The 22,105-nt window shown below is 40.8% G+C and overlaps 4 non-coding genes across 4 annotated transcripts; all 4 read right to left on the reverse strand.

Moving 5' to 3' along the window:
* Positions 1-2,146: 2,146 nt before the first annotated feature.
* On the reverse strand, positions 2,147-2,219 carry TRNAR-CCU (transfer RNA arginine (anticodon CCU)). The gene has a single exon. It is a non-coding gene; the product is annotated as a tRNA-Arg (tRNA).
* A 4,486-nt stretch (positions 2,220-6,705) lies between these two features.
* Positions 6,706-6,778, reverse strand: TRNAR-CCU (transfer RNA arginine (anticodon CCU)). Its single transcript has one exon. It is a non-coding gene; the product is annotated as a tRNA-Arg (tRNA).
* A 9,786-nt stretch (positions 6,779-16,564) lies between these two features.
* TRNAR-CCU (transfer RNA arginine (anticodon CCU)) lies at positions 16,565-16,637 on the reverse strand. Its single transcript has one exon. It is a non-coding gene; the product is annotated as a tRNA-Arg (tRNA).
* Positions 16,638-18,841: 2,204 nt separating this feature from the next.
* TRNAR-CCU (transfer RNA arginine (anticodon CCU)) lies at positions 18,842-18,914 on the reverse strand. The gene has a single exon. It is a non-coding gene; the product is annotated as a tRNA-Arg (tRNA).
* Positions 18,915-22,105: the final 3,191 nt, after the last annotated feature.

The raw sequence follows: 22,105 nt of genomic DNA on the forward strand, positions 1-22,105 counted from the left end.
TCTCTACCGCAGTTTAAGTCTATGGAATCACTTATACAATACATTCACAACAAGCAATCCATGGATAACTCCCCTCTCTTTAAAGTCCTTACAACTATTCAAATATCTAATTTACCCTCACCTGGAAGAACAACACAATGCGGACGCTAAACTCTCCTAACTTCACTTCACATGTCACAAAATGCCAACTGCTCAAGCCATCAGGAAACATCAAGGCAGCTCAAGGAATACACCTGCACTTGCAGTTCCAACAACATCAACGAGAACTAGCATTTCCTTCTTCTGATATACATATTTATAGAGATATTTTTAGTGATCGGTGCTTAGCTGAAAGGAGATACTTATGGCAAAAGGTTTACTTTTTGCACACTGTAGATCATTACTGGAAAGATAGACTCTATCTGCATATTTACACATCATTTTTAATATGACTCAGAAATGTCATGCCTTTTTTTGAACAAATTATTACATGGTTTGTGAGAACGTCTAATTCAGCACTACAGCTTCTGCTTTCATTCTCCATGCCTGAAAACATAACTTTCCATATGAAACAACAAAAGACTAGGAATCTTTTGGTTTTTTTGAGTGATGGCATTGAAATGTGCAGTAAGAAATAAAGTACCTTTGTCATACATAAAAAGAATAACGCAAGTCACCTCCGAGTTCATTCACCCCACAGAGGAATTCTGCCTTCGCCCACTTTCCTCTATGTGATCACTAAGCTACTCCACAACTTGCAATACCTTTACAACATACGACAGGGTGTGTTTTATCCCACACATCCATTCAAACATATATCTTTTCTGCTCAGACATAAAACAAGCACATTTCTCCATTCCTATCCTAGCAGTGGAGAAAATACTCTGCTGTGGTACTTGAACAGGTGGCGGAGTAAAGTTTCTTGGAATTGGTTATTTTATCAGCATGCTTCAGTGCTAATGTTGTTAAGAAGGAAGACCCTTAGGAAACTAGATAAACATCTCCAAAATACATCTTCTTCCATCCCAGAAAGAACTCAAACCCACAATCCCTTTGTGAGTATTTGACTGCCTTACCCATTAGGCCAACGGGGTTGCACAGGAGTGCTGTTAACCAATAACTACAAACACTTTCTAAAAATACGACACATATTCTACATGTTTGTCGCTCCCACTCCGGTATAAAAGAAGTTCATATCACCTTTAAAGAGTCCCCAGCTGTGGTGATTAAAGTTTGAAATGGCTGCATTTAAGGGAACTAGTTAATCCATCATGCTTCAGTCCCACTGTTCTTACGAGTGAAGGACCTGGTGTGGCAGACTCCTACGATATAATTTGGCCATCTTGCTTGTTCACAATATATGCACTCTTAAGGGAACAACAGGTAGTACTAACAAAGTATTACAATCTGCACCAAATATATGCTCTAGGTTTGGAAAATTAGAGTTTGGCAAGGCTAAAACTAAACGTCTGCTTTGGCCCTTAGTTGGCATGGCAAATTTTCAAAATAGAGAGAGGACAAGCATCCCAGGCGGTGTCCCAATATCTCTCTAATGTCCTTGTTGAAACCAAAGGTTGTTAAACAGGACATACAATCTACATCAACTAAAAGCAGACAAGTAAAGCTGCCTTTCACAGGTGTCCCATCAACTTCTCAGTCCAACAACACCCCGGGTGTTTTGAAAAATCTATTTAACTGCCATCATTCAAACACCACCCTGCCCTCCCTAAACTCAGTTTGTTTTCTAAGACTAGGGGCCCAGCGACAGGAGCATAAAATAGGGTGCACTGTCTTCCCATCTGCTGCACTTTTTTCGAGAAATACTTCTTTATCAACAGAGCAGTTTCACATGGTATTTTTATTTATTCAACAGTTTATACATTCAAGTGGTGAAATAAGTACATGTTTTAATGCTAAATGGGAGACTGCCTGCGAGTGCTATCCAAAGGAGGACATAAAAAATGTATAGCCAGAAAGGTGGGTTGAAATCCCATTCTCCAGAGTGGGCCCAAGAGAAGGATATGAAGGCAAATGTTTTTGAGTTCCAGCACTTGTGTTTTGAAGGTAGATTGATGTTCCATAGCTGCAAAGTCTATGTAATGCAAGGGCTGAATTGTGTGGTTTTGCTTTGAAAATGTAAAAGTTGAGAACTGAATGTACAGAGTTTCACCCCAGATGGGACTTGAACCCACAATCCCTGGCTTAGGAGGCCAGTGCCTTATCCATTAGGCCACTGGGGCCATGTTGACACTGCTCTCCCCTGTCCTCCAAATACAAGATCCACTCCCCATCATGTGGTCTCTACCGCAGTTTAAGTCTATGGAATCACTTATACAATACATTCACAACAAGCAATCCATGGATAACTCCCCTCTCTTTAAAGTCCTTACAACTATTCAAATATCTAATTTACCCTCACCTGGAAGAACAACACAATGCAGACGCTAAACTCTCCTAACTTCACTTCACATGTCACAACAAAATGCCCACTGCTCGAGCCATCAGGAAACATCAAGGCAGCTCAAGGAATACACCTGCACTTGCAGTTCCAACAACATCAACCAGGACTAGCATTTACTTCTTCTGATATACATATTTATAGAGAGATTTTTAATGATCGGTGCTTAGCTGAAAGGAGATACTTATGGCAAAAGGTTGACTTTTTGCACACTGTAGATCATTACTGGAAAGATAGACTCTATCTGCATATTTACACATCATTTTTAATATGACTCAGAAATGTCATGCCTTTTTTTGAACAAATTATTACATGGTTTGTGAGAACGTCTAATTCAGCACTACAGCGTCTGCTTACATTCTCCATGCCTGAAAACATAATCTTCCATATGAAACAACAAAAGACTAGGAATTTTTTGTTTTTTTTGAGTGATGGCATTGAAATGTGCAGTAAGAAATAAAGTACCTTTGTCATACATAAAAAGAATAACGCAAGTCACCTCCGAGTTCATTCACCCCACAGAGGAATTCTGTCTTCGCCCACTTTCCTCCATGTGATCACTAAGCTACTCCACAACTTGCAATACCTTTACAACATACGACAGGGTGTGTTTTATCCCACACATCCATTCAAACATATATCTTTTCTGCTCAGACATAAAACAAGCACATTTCTCCATTCCTATCCTAGCAGTGGAGAAAATACTCTGCTGTGGTACTTGAACAGGTGGCGGAGTAAAGTTTGTTGGAATTGGTTATTTTATCAGCACGCTTCAGTGCTAATGTTGTTAAGAAGGAATACGCTTAGGAAACTAGATAAACATCTCCAAAATACATCTTCTTCCACCCCAGAAAGAACTCAAACCCACAATCTCTTTGTGAGTATTTGACTGCCTTACCCATTAGGCCAACGGGGTTGCACAAGAGTGCTGTTAACCAATAGCTACAAACACTTTCTAAAAATACGACACATATTCTACATGTTTGTCGCTCCCACTCAGGTATAAAAGAAGTTCATATCACCTTTAAAGAGTCCCCAGCTGTGGTGATTAAAGTTTGAAATGGCTGCATTTAAGGGAACTAGTTAATCCATCATGCTTCAGTCCCACTGTTCTTACGAGTGAAGGACCTGGTGTGGCAGACTCCTACGATATAATTTGGCCATCTTGTTTGTTCACAATATATGCACTCTTAAGGGAACAACAGGTAGTACTAACAAAGTATTACAATCTGCACCAAATGTATGCTCTAGGTTTGGAAAATTAGAGTTGGGCAAGGCTAAAACTAAACGTCTGCCTTGGCCCTTAGTTGGCATGGCAAATTTTCAAAATAGAGAGAGGACAAGCATCCCAGGCAGTGTCCCAATATCTCTCTAATGTCCTTGTTGAAACCAAAGGTTGTTAAACAGGACATACAATCTACATCAACTAAAAGCAGACAAGTAAAGCTGCCTTTCACAGGTGTCCCATCAACTTCTCAGTCTAACAACACCCCGGGTGTTTTGAAAAATCTATTTAACTGCCATCATTCAAACACCACCCTGCCCTCCCTAAACTCAGTTTGGTTTCTAAGACTAGGGGCCCAGCGATAGTAGCGTAAAATAGGGTGCACTGTCTTCCCATCTGCTGCACTTTTTTCGAGAAATACTTCTTTATCAACATAGCAGTTTCACATGGTATTTTTATTTATTCAACAGTTTATACATTCAAGTGGTAAAATAAGTAGATGTTTTAATGCTAAATGAGAGACTGCCTGCGAGTGCTATCCAAAGGAGGACATAAAAAATGTATAGCCAGAAAGGTGGGTTGAAATCCCATTCTCCAGACTGGGCCCAAGAGTAGGATATGTAGGCAAATGTTTTTGAGTTCCAGCACTTGTGTTTTGAAGGTAGATTGATGTTCCATAGCTGCAAAGTCTATATAAAGCAAGGGCTGAATTGTGTGGTTTGTGCTTTGAAAATGTAAAAGTCAAGAGCTGAATGTACAGAGTTTCACCCCAGATGGGACTTGAACCCACAATCCCTGCCGTAGGAGGCCAGTTCCTTATCAATTAGGCCACTGGGGCCATGTTGACACTGCTCTCCCCTGTCCTCCAAATACAACATCCACTCCCCATCATGTGGTCTCTACCGCAGTTTAAGTCTATGGAATCACTTATACAATACATTCACAACAAGCAATCCATGGATAACTCCCCTCTCTTTAAAGTCCTTACAACTATTCAAATATCTAATTTACCCTCACCTGGAAGAACAACACAATGCGGACGCTAAACTCTCCTAACTTCACTTCACATGTCACAACAAAATGCCCACTGCTCGAGCCATCAGGAAACATCAAGGCAGCTCAAGGAATACACCTGCACTTGCAGTTCCAACAACATCAACCAGAACTAGCATTTCCTTCTTCTGATATACATATTTATACAGAGATTTTTAGTGATCGGTGCTTAGCTGAAAGGAGATACTTATGGCAAAAGGTTTACTTTTTGCACACTGTAGATCATTACTGGAAAGATAGACTCTATCTGCATATTTACACATCATTTTTAATATGACTCAGAAATGTCATGCCTTTTTTTGAACAAATTATTACATGGTTTGTGAGAACGTCTAATTCAGCACTACAGCTTCTGCTTTCATTCTCCATGCCTGAAAACATAATCTTCCATATGAAACAACAAAAGACTAGAATTTTTTTGTTTCTTTTGAGTGATGGCATTGAAATGTGCAGTAAGAAATAAAGTACCTTTGTCATACATAAAAAGGATAACGCAAGTCACCTCCGAGTTCATTCACCCCACAGAGGAATTCTGTCTTGGCCCACTTTCCTCTATATGATCACTAAGCTACTCCACAACTTGCAATACCTTTACAACATACGACAGGGTGTGTTTTATCCCACACATACATTCAAACATATATCTTTTCTGCTCAGACATAAAACAAGCACATTTCTCCATTCCTATCCTAGCAGTGCAGAAAATGCTCTGCTGTGGTACTTGAACAGGTGGCGGAGTAAAGTTTGTTGGAATTGGTTATTCTATCAGCACGCTTCAGTGCTAATGTTGTTAAGAAGGAAGACCCTTAGGAAACTAGATAAACATCTCCAAAATACATCTTTTCCACCCCAGAAAGAACTCAAACCCACAATCCCTTTGTGAGTATTTGACTGCCTTACCCATTAGGCAAACGGGGTTGCACAGGAGTGCTGTTAATCAATAGCTACAAACACTTTCTAAAAATATGACACATATTCTACATGTTTGTCGCTCCCACTCAGGTATAAAAGAAGTTCATATCACATTTAAAGAGTCCCCAGCTGTGGTGATTAAACTTTGAAATGTCTGCATTTAAGGGAACTAGTTAATCCATCATGCTTCAGTCCCACTGTTCTTACGAGTGAAGGACCTGATGTGGCAGACTCCTACGAAATAATTTGGCCATCTTGTTTGTTCACAAAATATGCACTCTTAAGGGAACAACAGGTAGTACTAACAAAGTATTACAATCTGCACCAAATGTATGCTCTAGGTTTGGAAAATTAGAGTTGGGCAAGGCTAAAACTAAACGTCTGCCTTGGCCCTTAGTTGGCATGGCAAATTTTCAAAATAGAGAGAGGACAAGCATCCCAGGCAGTGTCCCAATATCTCTCTAATGTCCTTGTTGAAACCAAAGGTTGTTAAACAGGACATACATTCTACATCAACTAAAAACAGACAAGTAAAGCTGCCTTTCACAGGTGTCCCATGAACTTCTCAGTCTAACAACACCCTGGGTGTTTTGAAAAATCTATTTAACTGCCATCATTGAAACACCACCCTGCCCTCCCTAAACTCAGTTTGGTTTCTAACGCTAGGGGCCCAGCGATAGTAGCATAAAATAGGGTGCACTGTCTTCCCATCTGCTGCACTTTTTTCGAGAAATACTTCTTTATCAACATAGCAGTTTCACATGGTATTTTTATTTATTCAACAGTTTATACATTCAAGTGGTGAAATAAGTACGTTTTAATGCTAAATGGGAGACTGCCTGCGAGTGCTATCCAAAGGAGGACATAAAAAATGTATAGCCAGAAAGGTGGGTTGAAATCCCATTCTCCAGACTGGGCCCAAGAGTAGGATATGTAGGCAAATGTTTTTGAGTTCCAGCACTTGTGTTTTGAAGGTAGATTGATGTTCCATAGCTGCAAAGTCTATGTAAAGCAAGGGCTGAATTGTGTGGTTTGTGCTTTGAAAATGAAAAAGTCAAGAGCTGAATGTACAGAGTTTCACCCCAGATGGGACTTGAACCCACAATCCCTGGCTTAGGAGGCCAGTGCCTTATCCATTAGGCTACTGGGGCCATGTTGACACTGCTCTCCCCTGTCCTCCAAATACAAGATCCACTCCCCATCATGTGGTCTCTACCGCAGTTTAAGTCTATGGAATCACTTATACAATACATTCACAACAAGCAATCCATGGATAACTCCCCTCTCTTTAAAGTCCTTACAACTATTCAAATATCTAATTTACCCTCACCTGGAAGAACAACACAATGCGGACGCTAAACTCTCCTAACTTTCCTTCACATGTCACAACAAAATGCCCACTGCTCGAGCCATCAGGAAACGTCAAGGTAGCTCAAGGAATACACCTGCACTTGCAGTTCCAACAACATCAACCAGAACTATCATTTCCTTCTTCTGATATACATATTTATACAGAGATTTTTAATGATCGGTGCTTAGCTGAAAGGAGATACTTATGGCAAAAAGTTTACTTTTTGCACACTGTAGATCATTACTGGAAAGATAGACTCTATCTGCATATTTACACATCATTTTTAATATGACTCAGAAATGTCATGCCTTTTTTTGAACAAATTATTACATGGTTTGTGAGAACGTCTAATTCAGCACTACAGCTTCTGCTTTCATTCTCCATGCCTGAAAACATAATCTTCCATATAAAACAACAAAAGACTAGGAATTTTTTGTTTTTTTTGAGTGATGGCATTGAAATGTGCAGTAAGAAATAAAGTACCTTTGTCATACATAAAAAGGATAACGCAAGTCACCTCCAAGTTCATTCACCCCACAGAGGAATTCTGTCTTCGCCCACTTTCCTCTATATGATCACTAAGCTACTCCACAACTTGCAATACCTTTACAACATACGACAGGGTGTGTTTTATCCCACATATCCATTCAAACATATATCTTTTCTGCTCAGACATAAAACAAGCACATTTCTCCATTCCTATCCTAGCAGTGGAGAAAATGCTCAGATGTGGTACTTGAACAGGTGGCGGAGTAAAGTTTGCTGGAATTGGTTATTTTACCAGCACGCTTCAGTGCTAATGTTGTTTAGAAGGAAGACCCTTTGGAAACTAGATAAACATTTCCTTTCACCCCAGAAAGAACTCAAACCCACAATCCCTTTGTGAGTATTTGACTGCCTTACCCATTAGGCCAACCGGGTTGCACAGGAGTGCTGTTAATCAATAGCTACAAACACTTTCTAAAAATATGACACATATTCTACATGTTTGTCGCTCCCACTCAGGTATAAAAGAAGTTCATATCACCTTTAAAGAGTCCCCAGCCGTGGTGAATAAAGTTTGAAATGTCTGCATTTAAGGGAACTAGTTATTCCATCATGCTTCAGTCCCACTGTTCTTACGAGTGAAGGACCTGGTGTGGCAGACTCCTACGAAATAATTTGGCCATCTTGTTTGTTCACAATATATGCACTCTTAAGGGAACAACAGGTAGTACTAACAAAGTATTACAATCTGCACCAAATGTATGCTCTAGGTTTGGAAAATTAGAGTTGGGCAAGGCTAAAACTAAACGTCTGCATTGGCCCTTAGTTGGCATGGCAAATTTTCAAAATAGAGAGAGGACAAGCATCCCAGGCAGTGTCCCAATATCTCTCTAACGTCCTTGTTGAAACCAAAGGTTGTGAAACAGGACATACAATCTACATCAACTAAAAACAGACAAGTAAAGCTGCCTTTCACAGGTGTCCCATCAACTTCTCAGTCTAACAACACCCCGGCTGTTTTGAAAAATCTATTTAACTGCCATCATTGAAACACCACCCTGCCCTCCTAAACTCAGTTTGGTTTCTAAGACTAGGGGCCCAGCGATAGTTGCAGAAAATAGGGTGCACTGTCTTCCCATCTGCTGCACTTTTTTCGAGAAATACTTCTTTATCAACATAGCAGTTTCACATGGTATTTTCATTTATTCAACAGTTTATACATTCAAGTGGTGAAAGAAGTACATGTTTTAATGCTAAATGGGAGACTGCCGGCGAGTGCTATCCAAAGGAGGACATAAAAAATGTATAGCCAGAAAGGTGGGTTGAAATCCCATTCTCCAGACTGGGCCCAAGAGTAGGATATGTAGGCAAATGTTTTTGAGTTCCAGCACTTGTGTTTTGAAGGTAGATTGATGTTCCATAGCTGCAAAGTCTATGTAAAGCAAGGGCTGAATTGTGTGGTTTGTGCTTTGAAAATGTAGAAGTCAATAGCTGAATGTACAGAGTTTCACCCAAGATGGGACTTGAACCCACAATCCCTGGCTTAGGAGGCCAGGGCCTTATCCATTAGGCCACTGGGGCCATGTTGACACTGCTCGCCCCTGTCCTCCAAATACAAGATCCACTCCCCATCATGTGGTCTCTACCGCAGTTTAAGTCTATGGAATCACTTATACAATACATTCACAACAAGCAATCCATGGATAACTCCCCTCTCTTTAAAGTCCTTACAACTATTCAAATATCTAATTTACCCTCACCTGGAAGAACAACACAATGCGGACGCTAAACTCTCCTAACTTCACTTCACATGTCACAACAAAATGCCCACTGCTCGAGCCATCAGGAAACATCAAGGCAGCTCAAGGAATACACCTGCACTTGCAGTTCCAACAACATCAACCAGGACTAGCATTTACTTCTTCTGATATACATATTTATAGAGAGATTTTTAATGATCGGTGCTTAGCTGAAAGGAGATACTTATGGCAAAAGGTTTACTTTTTGCACACTGTAGATCAGTGGTTCCCAATCTGTGCGCCGCGGCTCGCTGGTGCGCCATCAAAACTAGCCAGGGGCGCCGCACACAGTTTGGGAACCACTGAGCTATTTATAGCCCTTGGGCCAGTTCGTACAAAATAAAACTACTCAGTTGTAGCAGCTCTTTTTTAATTTTGTCCTTGAGCGCCCTCTGGTGGTTAAACACAAATAAAGGGATTCTACATTTCACAATATTTAAACAGTTATGTTATAACTACATAAAAATGAGACCTGCCCATTTTACTAGGGTTACCGTCAACCAATATTTTCCCCTTACTAAAAAACCCTATGCATGCTGTAATTAAACAACTGTTACATTTTTATTTTTTACAGTTATATATAGAATTACAATACCTTCATTGGCGTCATCCCAATTCTTTTCAGGGAGAAAAATGGATGTACTCCCTAGGCCAGGCTTACATCCCCCACCCGCCAACAAAAAGTAACATAATGGGGAGCCGCAGCCAGTGGCCAATAGATCAAGGGAGCCGTGGGTCGAAAATGTTTGGGAACCACTGCTGTAGATCATTACTGGAAAGATAGACTCTATCTGCATATTTACACATCATTTTTAATATGACTCAGAAATGTCATGCCTTTTTTTGAACAAATTATTACATGGTTTGTGAGAACGTCTAATTCAGCACTACAGCGTCTGCTTACATTCTCCATGCCTGAAAACATAATCTTCCATATGAAACAACAAAAGACTAGGAATTTTTTGTTTTTTTTGAGTGATGGCATTGAAATGTGCAGTAAGAAATAAAGTACCTTTGTCATACATAAAAAGAATAACGCAAGTCACCTCCGAGTTCATTCACCCCACAGAGGAATTCTGTCTTCGCCCACTTTCCTCCATGTGATCACTAAGCTACTCCACAACTTGCAATACCTTTACAACATACGACAGGGTGTGTTTTATCCCACACATCCATTCAAACATATATCTTTTCTGCTCAGACATAAAACAAGCACATTTCTCCATTCCTATCCTAGCAGTGGAGAAAATACTCTGCTGTGGTACTTGAACAGGTGGCGGAGTAAAGTTTGTTGGAATTGGTTATTTTATCAGCACGCTTCAGTGCTAATGTTGTTAAGAAGGAATACGCTTAGGAAACTAGATAAACATCTCCAAAATACATCTTCTTCCACCCCAGAAAGAACTCAAACCCACAATCTCTTTGTGAGTATTTGACTGCCTTACCCATTAGGCCAACGGGGTTGCACAAGAGTGCTGTTAACCAATAGCTACAAACACTTTCTAAAAATACGACACATATTCTACATGTTTGTCGCTCCCACTCAGGTATAAAAGAAGTTCATATCACCTTTAAAGAGTCCCCAGCTGTGGTGATTAAAGTTTGAAATGGCTGCATTTAAGGGAACTAGTTAATCCATCATGCTTCAGTCCCACTGTTCTTACGAGTGAAGGACCTGGTGTGGCAGACTCCTACGATATAATTTGGCCATCTTGTTTGTTCACAATATATGCACTCTTAAGGGAACAACAGGTAGTACTAACAAAGTATTACAATCTGCACCAAATGTATGCTCTAGGTTTGGAAAATTAGAGTTGGGCAAGGCTAAAACTAAACGTCTGCCTTGGCCCTTAGTTGGCATGGCAAATTTTCAAAATAGAGAGAGGACAAGCATCCCAGGCAGTGTCCCAATATATCTCTAATGTCCTTGTTGAAACCAAAGGTTGTTAAACAGGACATACAATCTACATCAACTAAAAGCAGACAAGTAAAGCTGCCTTTCACAGGTGTCCCATCAACTTCTCAGTCTAACAACACCCCGGGTGTTTTGAAAAATCTATTTAACTGCCATCATTCAAACACCACCCTGCCCTCCCTAAACTCAGTTTGGTTTCTAAGACTAGGGGCCCAGCGATAGTAGCATAAAATAGGGTGCACTGTCTTCCCATCTGCTGCACTTTTTTCGAGAAATACTTCTTTATCAACATAGCAGTTTCACATGGTATTTTTATTTATTCAACAGTTTATACATTCAAGTGGTGAAATAAGTACATGTTTTCATGCTAAATGGGAGACTGCCTGTGAGTGCTATCCAAAGGAGGACATAAAAAATGTATAGCCAGAAAGGTGGGTTGAAATCCCATTCTCCAGACTGGGCCCAAGAGAAGGATATGTAGGCAAATGTTTTTGAGTTCCAGCACTTGTGTTTTGAAGGTAGATTGATGTTCCATAGCTGCAAAGTCTATGTAAAGCAAGGGCTGAATTGTGTGGTTTGTGCTTTGAAAATGTAAAAGTCGAGAGCTGAATGTACAGAGTTTCACCCCAGATGGGACTTGAACCCACAATCCCCGGCTTAGGAGGCCAGTGCCTTATCCATTAGTCCACTGGGGTCATGTTGACACTGCTCTCCCCTGTCCTCCAAATACAAGATCCACTCCCCATCATGTGGTCTCTACCGCAGTTTAAGTCTATGGAATCACTTATACAATACATTCACAACAAGCAATCCATGGATAACTCCCCTCTCTTTAAAGTCCTTACAACTATTCAAATATCTAATTTACCCTCACCTGGAACAACAACACAATGCGGACTCTAAACTCTCCTAACTTCACTTCACATGTCACAAAATGCCCACTGCTCGAGCCATCAGGAAACATCAAGGCAGCTCAAGAAATACACCTGCACTTGCAGTTACAACAACATCAACGAGAACTAGCATTTCCTTCTTCTGATATACATATTTATAGAGAGATTTTTAGTGATCAGTGCTTAGCTGAAAGGAGATACTTATGGCAAAAGGTTTACTTTTTGCACACTGTAGATCATTACTGGAAAGATAGACTCTATCTGCATATTTACACATCATTTTTAATATGACTCAGAAATGTCATGCCTTTTTTTGAACAAATTATTACATGGTTTGTGAGAACGTCTAATTCAGCACTACAGCTTCTGCTTTCATTCTCCATGCCTGAAAACATAATCTTCCATATGAAACAACAAAAGACTAGGAATTTTTTGGTTTTTTTGAGTGATGGCATTGAAATGTGCAGTAAGAAATAAAGTACCTTTGTCATACATAAAAAGAATAACACAAGTCACCTCCGAGTTCATTCACCCCACAGAGGAATTCTGTCTTCGGCCACTTTCCTCTATGTGATCACTAAGCTACTCCACAACTTGCAATACCTTTACAACATACGACAGGGTATGTTTTATCCCACACATCCATTCAAACATATATCTTTTCTGCTCAGACATAAAACAAGCACATTTCTCCATTCCTATCCTAGCAGTGGAGAAAATGCTCTGCTGTGGTACTTGAACAGGTGGCGGAGTAAAGTTTGTTGGAATTGGTTATTTTATCAGCACGCTTCAGTGCTAATGTTGTTAAGAAGGAAGACCCTTAGGAAACTAGATAAACATCTCCAAAATACATCTTCTTCCACCCCAGAAAGAACTCAAACCCACAATCCCTTTGTGAGTATTTGACTGCCTTACCCATTAGGCCAACGGGGTTGCACAGGAGTGCTGTTAACCAATAGCTACAAACACTTTCTAAAAATACGACACATATTCTACATGTTTGTCGCTCCCACTCAGGTATAAAAGAAGTTCATATCACCTTTAAAGAGTCCCCAGCTGTGGTGATTAAAGTTTGAAATGGCTGCATTTAAGGGAACTAGTTAATCCATCATGCTTCAGTCCCACTGTTCTTACGAGTGAAGGACCTGGTGTGGCAGACTCCTACGATATAATTTGGCCATCTTGTTTGTTCACAATATATGCACTCTTAAGGGAACAACAGGTAGTACTAACAAAGTATTACAATCTGCACCAAATGTATGCTCTAGGTTTGGAAAATTAGAGTTGGGCAATGCTAAAACTAAACGTCTGCCTTGGCCCTTAGTTGGTATGGCAAATTTTCAAAATAGAGAGAGGACAAGCATCCCAGGCAGTGTCCCAATATCTCTCTAATGTCCTTGTTGAAACCAAAGGTTGTTAAACAGGACATACAATCTACATCAACTAAAAGCAGACAAGTAAAGCTGCCTTTCACAGGTGTCCCATCAACTTCTCAGTCTAACAACACCCCGGGTGTTTTGAAAAATCTATTTAACTGCCATCATTCAAACACCACCCTGCCCTCCCTAAACTCAGTTTGGTTTTCTAAGAATAGGGGCCCAGCGATAGTAGCATAAAATAGGGTGCACTGTTGTTGGAAAATGGGTTATTGGTAAGGGCAGGTAGGTACCTACACCTAGCAACAAGCCACTAACCTCCACCTAGGTACAGTTAGGTCTCAGTAAATTAATCCCAGCTCTACCCTTGGTAGCTTGGCAACGAGCGTCAAGGCTTAACTTAGGAGACAGTGTGTAAAGCATTCTAATATCACAAAACAGTAATTAAATAAAACACAGGAAACAGTTTAAAAATCCAAAACCAATTTATAAAAATAGTTTATATTTTTATCTTTAAAATGACACAAAAACGAATAAAATCGGATAAAGGGAACCGGAGATATGAATTTTTAAAGAATTATTATTTTTCTAGCGCTTAGAAACAAAAAGCGCCAATCGGGTCATCTGGTTGCACCTCGACCGGGGCAAAGTCAAAGTTTCAGGCCGACCGCGATGGAGCCCTGCTCGGCTACAAGTCGCGGGAGGCCTCTGTTAAAAAGTTACCTTCTGACTTAGTCTTTATTTTGAAGTTTTTCTTCACTGGGACGAACCTGCCAGTTGAATCCGACCTCCTGGAGCCCTTGTCCGGATACGCGATGTGGGTTTCCTCGGTGGAGACTTTTACCTTCGGACTTAGTCGTTTTTTCGAGATGAAAATCCTTCGACCGGGGTAAACCTGGATCTTGATCCGACGTCCGTGGAGCCCTTCTCGGATACGATGGCTGGGAGGTCCCGGTCAACTTTTTACCTTCGGACTTAGTCTCTTTTTCGGAGGTTTTTCTTTACCAGGACAAACCACCAAGTCAGGCCGGGTCGCGGTTGAGGCAAGCCGGCTAGAATTTCCGCAGCGGGTCGGTCCCTCTCTGGAGCTTTTTTTCAAAAATTCTCAAATCTTTTCCAAACTTCTGGGGCTTCACCCAGATGTTCTTTTAAGGTTCTTTTGGGGTCCACAGCTCACCCCAAGGGTCCAGAAGTTCTGTGATGGTCCTTGGGGGGTGCGGACTTCAACTCCCAGAATGCACCTGACGCAAACTCCTTTTTGGCCACTGGACAGTGGTCAGCTGGTCACTTTTCAGGAGTTGGTGCAGGGGGACTCTGGATAGCAATTTTTCACCTGTAGCAAACAGGGAGTCCCTCCTTGAAGCAGTTGAAGCCAGGCAAAGTCCTTCTTGTGGTGAAGCCCAAGTGTGCAGCTGGTGCAGTCCTTCTGAGTGCAGGTTCCAGGTGCAGGCCAGGGGTCCAGCAGGGCAGTCCTTCTTCTCCTCTAGTTCTTTTCTTCTTGAAATCTGGCAGGGATCTGAGGTGTGGGTGCAGGTCTGCCAGTTTTATCCTTGCTCCTGGGTGAAAAGCAGGGGGGTCCTGGTCCTCCAATCAGGTACAGGGTCGTCCCCCTGTGATGACCACTTCCTGGGAAGTGTGGCAAAAATACATCCCAAAAGGCAACAGTCTCTAAAAATCCAACATGGCTGAATCTGATTTTTGGAGGTTACATCTGGCTAAGCCCACCCACTGGTGTGGCTAAAAATCATAAACACACCCCTCTCCTGCCCTCTCCTAATCTAATCAAGGGGGCACCTAGTTGTCTGGGGTTGCAGGATGTGGGGGTGTTACTGGGTGCTCCAGATGTCCTTCTCTGCCTTTGAAGACCAGTTTGGCAGCCCTCCCCCTTCCTGCCTCACCATCTGCTGAGGGGAGATTCTCTCCCCCAAGCACATTCCTTTGTGTGAAGCCAGGCCACTTCACACCTCATCAAGGCAGCTTGGCAAAAGCTGCTGCAGGCTGGCCAATCAGAGCACAGCAGCAAAAACAATGCAGAGCTGAAATTGGCAACTTTTTAGGTAAAGTCTAAACTTTTTACCTGAACAAGTTATATTAAATCCCACAACTGGAAGTTGTGGGATTTATTACAACAATTAATTTGATACCAAATTCTTGGTATGCAACATTTAAGGAGACTTTAACATTTAAAATAAAGTCTCCCCATTCTAGCCTATGAAGGCCATTTACTTCCATGAGGGAAAAACGAATTTGGCTGTTTTTACCTCACCAGGGCTTATAAATCTATTTTTATAAAGTCCCTGCTTATAGTTACATGGCACCCAGCCCTAGGGGCACATAGGGCACACCTTAGGGGTGACTTATATGTAAAAATAAGGTAGTTTAAGACTTTGGAAGTACTTTTAATTCCAAAGTCGAATTTGCATATAACTTTAATTTAAAAGCAGCCAGCAAGGCAGGCTTGCTTTTAAAATGACACTGGGCACTTCAGCAGTGCACCTAGGTGTGCACCACCTATGCTGTGGTCCCTTAACCTACATGCCCTACCATATACTAGGGACTTATAGGTAGGTTAACTTAGCCAATTATAATTAGCCTAATTTGCATATCCATTTTACACAGAGCACTGGCCCTGGGACTGTTAAGCAGTACCCAGGGCACAGCCAAGAGTCAGTAACCACCAGTACCTATCCAAAAAGTGTGGGGGTGATCAGGCAAAAAAGGAGGACTTTCATACAACTGTCTTCCCATCTGCTGCACTTTTTTCGAGAAATACTTCTTTATCAACATAGCAGTTTCACATGGTATTTTTATTTATTCAACAGTTTAAACATTCAAGAGGTGAAATAAGTACATGTTTTAATGCTAAATGGGAGACTGCCTGCGAGTGCTATCCAAAGGAGGACATAAAAAATGTCTAGCCAGAAAGGTGGGTTGAAATCCCATTCTCCAGACTGGGCCCAAGAGAAGGATATGTAGGCAAATGTTTTTGAGTTCCAGCACTTGTGTTTTGAAGGTAGATTGATGTTCCATAGCTGCAAAGTCTATGTAAAGCAAGGGCTGAATTGTGTGGTTGGCGCATTGAAAATGTAAAAGTCAAGAGCTGAATGTACAGAGTTTCACCCCAGATGGGACTTGAACCCACAATCCCTGGCTTAGGAGGCCAGTGCCTTATCCATTAGGCCACTGGGGCCATGTTGACACTGCTCTCCCCTGTCCTCCAAATACAAGATCCACTCCCCATCATGTGGTCTCTACCGCAGTTTAAGTCTATGGAATCACTTATACAATACATTCACAACAAGCAATCCATGGATAACTCCCCTCTCTTTAAAGTCCTTACAACTATTCAAATATCTAATTTACCCTCACCTGGAAGAACAACACAATGCGGACGCTAAACTCTCCTAACTTCACTTCACATGTCACAAAATGCCAACTGCTCAAGCCATCAGGAAACATCAAGGCAGCTCAAGGAATACACCTGCACTTGCAGTTCCAACAACATCAACGAGAACTAGCATTTCCTTCTTCTGATATACATATTTATAGAGAGATTTTTAGTGATCGGTGCTTAGCTGAAAGGAGATACTTATGGCAAAAGGTTTACTTTTTGCACACTGTAGATCATTACTGGAAAGATAGACTCTATCTGCATATTTACACATCATTTTTAATATGACTCAGAAATGTCATGCCTTTTTTTGAACAAATTATTACATGGTTTGTGAGAACGTCTAATTCAGCACTACAGCTTCTGCTTTCATTCTCCATGCCTGAAAACATAACTTTCCATATGAAACAACAAAAGACTAGGAATTTTTTGGTTTTTTTGAGTGATGGCATTGAAATGTGCAGTAAGAAATAAAGTACCTTTGTCATACATAAAAAGAATAACGCAAGTCACCTCCGAGTTCATTCACCCCACAGAGGAATTCTGCCTTCGCCCACTTTCCTCTATGTGATCACTAAGCTACTCCACAACTTGCAATACCTTTACAACATACGACAGGGTGTGTTTTATCCCACACATCCATTCAAACATATATCTTTTCTGCTCAGACATAAAACAAGCACATTTCTCCATTCCTATCCTAGCAGTGGAGAAAATACTCTGCTGTGGTACTTGAACAGGTGGCGGAGTAAAGTTTGTTGGAATTGGTTATTTTATCAGCATGCTTCAGTGCTAATGTTGTTAAGAAGGAAGACCCTTAGGAAACTAGATAAACATCTCCAAAATACATCTTCTTCCATCCCAGAAAGAACTCAAACCCACAATCCCTTTGTGAGTATTTGACTGCCTTACCCATTAGGCCAACGGGGTTGCACAGGAGTGCTGTTAACCAATAACTACAAACACTTTCTAAAAATACGACACATATTCTACATGTTTGTCGCTCCCACTCAGGTATAAAAGAAGTTCATATCACCTTTAAAGAGTCCCCAGCTGTGGTGATTAAAGTTTGAAATGGCTGCATTTAAGGGAACTAGTTAATCCATCATGCTTCAGTCCCACTGTTCTTACGAGTGAAGGACCTGGTGTGGCAGACTCCTACGATATAATTTGGCCATCTTGCTTGTTCACAATATATGCACTCTTAAGGGAACAACAGGTAGTACTAACAAAGTATTACAATCTGCACCAAAGATATGCTCTAGGTTTGGAAAATTAGAGTTTGGCAAGGCTAAAACTAAACGTCTGCTTTGGCCCTTAGTTGGCATGGCACATTTTCAAAATAGAGAGAGGACAAGCATCCCAGGCGGTGTCCCAATATCTCTCTAATGTCCTTGTTGAAACCAAAGGTTGTTAAACAGGACATACAATCTACATCAACTAAAAGCAGACAAGTAAAGCTGCCTTTCACAGGTGTCCCATCAACTTCTCAGTCCAACAACACCCCGGGTGTTTTGAAAAATCTATTTAACTGCCATCATTCAAACACCACCCTGCCCTCCCTAAACTCAGTTTGTTTTCTAAGACTAGGGGCCCAGCGACAGGAGCATAAAATAGGGTGCACTGTCTTCCCATCTGCTGCACTTTTTTCGAGAAATACTTCTTTATCAACAGAGCAGTTTCACATGGTATTTTTATTTATTCAACAGTTTATACATTCAAGTGGTGAAATAAGTACATGTTTTAATGCTAAATGGGAGACTGCCTGCGAGTGCTATCCAAAGGAGGACATAAAAAATGTATAGCCAGAAAGGTGGGTTGAAATCCCATTCTCCAGACTGGGCCCAAGAGAAGGATATGAAGGCAAATGTTTTTGAGTTCCAGCACTTGTGTTTTGAAGGTAGATTGATGTTCCATAGCTGCAAAGTCTATGTAATGCAAGGGCTGAATTGTGTGGTTTTGCTTTGAAAATGTAAAAGTTGAAAACTGAATGTACAGAGTTTCACCCCAGATGGGACTTGAACCCACAATCCCTGGCTTAGGAGGCCAGTGCCTTATCCATTAGGCCACTGGGGCCATGTTGACACTGCTCTCCCCTGTCCTCCAAATACAAGATCCACTCCCCATCATGTGGTCTCTACCGCAGTTTAAGTCTATGGAATCACTTATACAATACATTCACAACAAGCAATCCATGGATAACTCCCCTCTCTTTAAAGTCCTTACAACTATTCAAATATCTAATTTACCCTCACCTGGAAGAACAACACAATGCAGACGCTAAACTCTCCTAACTTCACTTCACATGTCACAACAAAATGCCCACTGCTCGAGCCATCAGGAAACATCAAGGCAGCTCAAGGAATACACCTGCACTTGCAGTTCCAACAACATCAACCAGGACTAGCATTTACTTCTTCTGATATACATATTTATAGAGAGATTTTTAATGATCGGTGCTTAGCTGAAATGAGATACTTATGGCAAAATGTTGACTTTTTGCACACTGTAGATCATTACTGGAAAGATAGACTCTATCTGCATATTTACACATCATTTTTAATATGACTCAGAAATGTCATGCCTTTTTTTGAACAAATTATTACATGGTTTGTGAGAACGTCTAATTCAGCACTACAGCGTCTCCTTACATTCTCCATGCCTGAAAACATAATCTTCCATATGAAACAACAAAAGACTAGGAATTTTTTGTTTTTTTTGAGTGATGGCATTGAAATGTGCAGTAAGAAATAAAGTACCTTTGTCATACATAAAAAGAATAACGCAAGTCACCTCCGAGTTCATTCACCCCACAGAGGAATTCTGTCTTCGCCCACTTTCCTCCATGTGATCACTAAGCTACTCCACAACTTGCAATACCTTTACAACATACGACAGGGTGTGTTTTATCCCACACATCCATTCAAACATATATCTTTTCTGCTCAGACATAAAACAAGCACATTTCTCCATTCCTATCCTAGCAGTGGAGAAAATACTCTGCTGTGGTACTTGAACAGGTGGCGGAGTAAAGTTTGTTGGAATTGGTTATTTTATCAGCACGCTTCAGTGCTAATGTTGTTAAGAAGGAATACGCTTAGGAAACTAGATAAACATCTCCAAAATACATCTTCTTCCACCCCAGAAAGAACTCAAACCCACAATCTCTTTGTGAGTATTTGACTGCCTTACCCATTAGGCCAACGGGGTTGCACAAGAGTGCTGTTAACCAATAGCTACAAACACTTTCTAAAAATACGACACATATTCTACATGTTTGTCGCTCCCACTCAGGTATAAAAGAAGTTCATATCACCTTTAAAGAGTCCCCAGCTGTGGTGATTAAAGTTTGAAATGGCTGCATTTAAGGGAACTAGTTAATCCATCATGCTTCAGTCCCACTGTTCTTACGAGTGAAGGACCTGGTGTGGCAGACTCCTACGATATAATTTGGCCATCTTGTTTGTTCACAATATATGCACTCTTAAGGGAACAACAGGTAGTACTAACAAAGTATTACAATCTGCACCAAATGTATGCTCTAGGTTTGGAAAATTAGAGTTGGGCAAGGCTAAAACTAAACGTCTGCCTTGGCCCTTAGTTGGCATGGCAAATTTTCAAAATAGAGAGAGGACAAGTATCCCAGGCAGTGTCCCAATATCTCTCTAATGTCCTTGTTGAAACCAAAGGTTGTTAAACAGGACATACAATCTACATCAACTAAAAGCAGACAAGTAAAGCTGCCTTTCACAGGTGTCCCATCAACTTCTCAGTCTAACAACACCCCGGGTGTTTTGAAAAATCTATTTAACTGCCATCATTCAAACACCACCCTGCCCTCCCTAAACTCAGTTTGGTTTCTAAGACTAGGGGCCCAGCGATAGTAGCGTAAAATAGGGTGCACTGTCTTCCCATCTGCTGCACTTTTTTCGAGAAATACTTCTTTATCAACATTGCAGTTTCACATGGTATTTTTATTTATTCAACAGTTTATACATTCAAGTGGTAAAATAAGTAGATGTTTTAATGCTAAATGGGAGACTGCCTGCGAGTGCTATCCAAAGGAGGACATTAAAAATGTATAGCCAGAAAGGTGGGTTGAAATCCCATTCTCCAGACTGGGCCCAAGAGTAGGATATGTAGGCAAATGTTTTTGAGTTCCAGCACTTGTGTTTTGAAGGTAGATTGATGTTCCATAGCTGCAAAGTCTATGTAAAGCAAGGGCTGAATTGTGTGGTTTGTGCTTTGAAAATGAAAAAAGTCAAAGCTGAATGTACAGAGTTTCACCCCAGATTGGACTTGAACCCACAATCCCTGGCTGAGGAGGCCAGTGCCTTATACATTAGGCCACTGGGGCCATGTTGACACTGCTCTCCCCTGTCCTCCAAATACAAGATCCACTCCCCATCATGTGGTCTCTACCGCAGTTTAAGTCTATGGAATCACTTATACAATACATTCACAACAAGCAATCCATGGATAACTCCCCTCTCTTTAAAGTCCTTACAACTATTCAAATATCTAATATACCCTCACCTGGAAGAACAACACAATGCGGACGCTAAACTCTCCTAACTTCACTTCACATGTCACAACAAAATGCCCACTGCTCGAGCCATCAGGAAACATCAAGGCAGCTCAAGGAATACACCTGCACTTGCAGTTCCAACAACATCAACCAGAACTAGCATTTCCTTCTTCTGATATACATATTTATACAGAGATTTTTAATGATCGGTGCTTAGCTGAAAGGAGATACTTATGGCAAAAGGTTTACTTTTTGCACACTGTAGATCATTACTGGAAAGATAGACTCTATCTGCATATTTACACATCATTTTTAATATGACTCAGAAATGTCATGCCTTTTTTTGAACAAATTATTACATGGTTTGTGAGAACGTCTAATTCAGCACTACAGCTTCTGCTTTCATTCTCCATGCCTGAAAACATAATCTTCCATATGAAACAACAAAAGACTAGAATTTTTTTGTTTCTTTTGAGTGATGGCATTGAAATGTGCAGTAAGAAATAAAGTACCTTTGTCACACATAAAAAGGATAACGCAAGTCACCTCCGAGTTCATTCACCCCACAGAGGAATTCTGTCTTGGCCCACTTTCCTCTATATGATCACTAAGCTACTCCACAACTTGCAATACCTTTACAACATACGACAGGGTGTGTTTTATCCCACACATCCATTCAAACATATATCTTTTCTGCTCAGACATAAAACAAGCACATTTCTCCATTCCTATCCTAGCA

The sequence above is a fragment of the Pleurodeles waltl genome, chromosome 7, assembly GCF_031143425.1.
Source record: "Pleurodeles waltl isolate 20211129_DDA chromosome 7, aPleWal1.hap1.20221129, whole genome shotgun sequence".
NCBI classification, from domain to species: Eukaryota; Metazoa; Chordata; class Amphibia; order Caudata; family Salamandridae; genus Pleurodeles; species Pleurodeles waltl.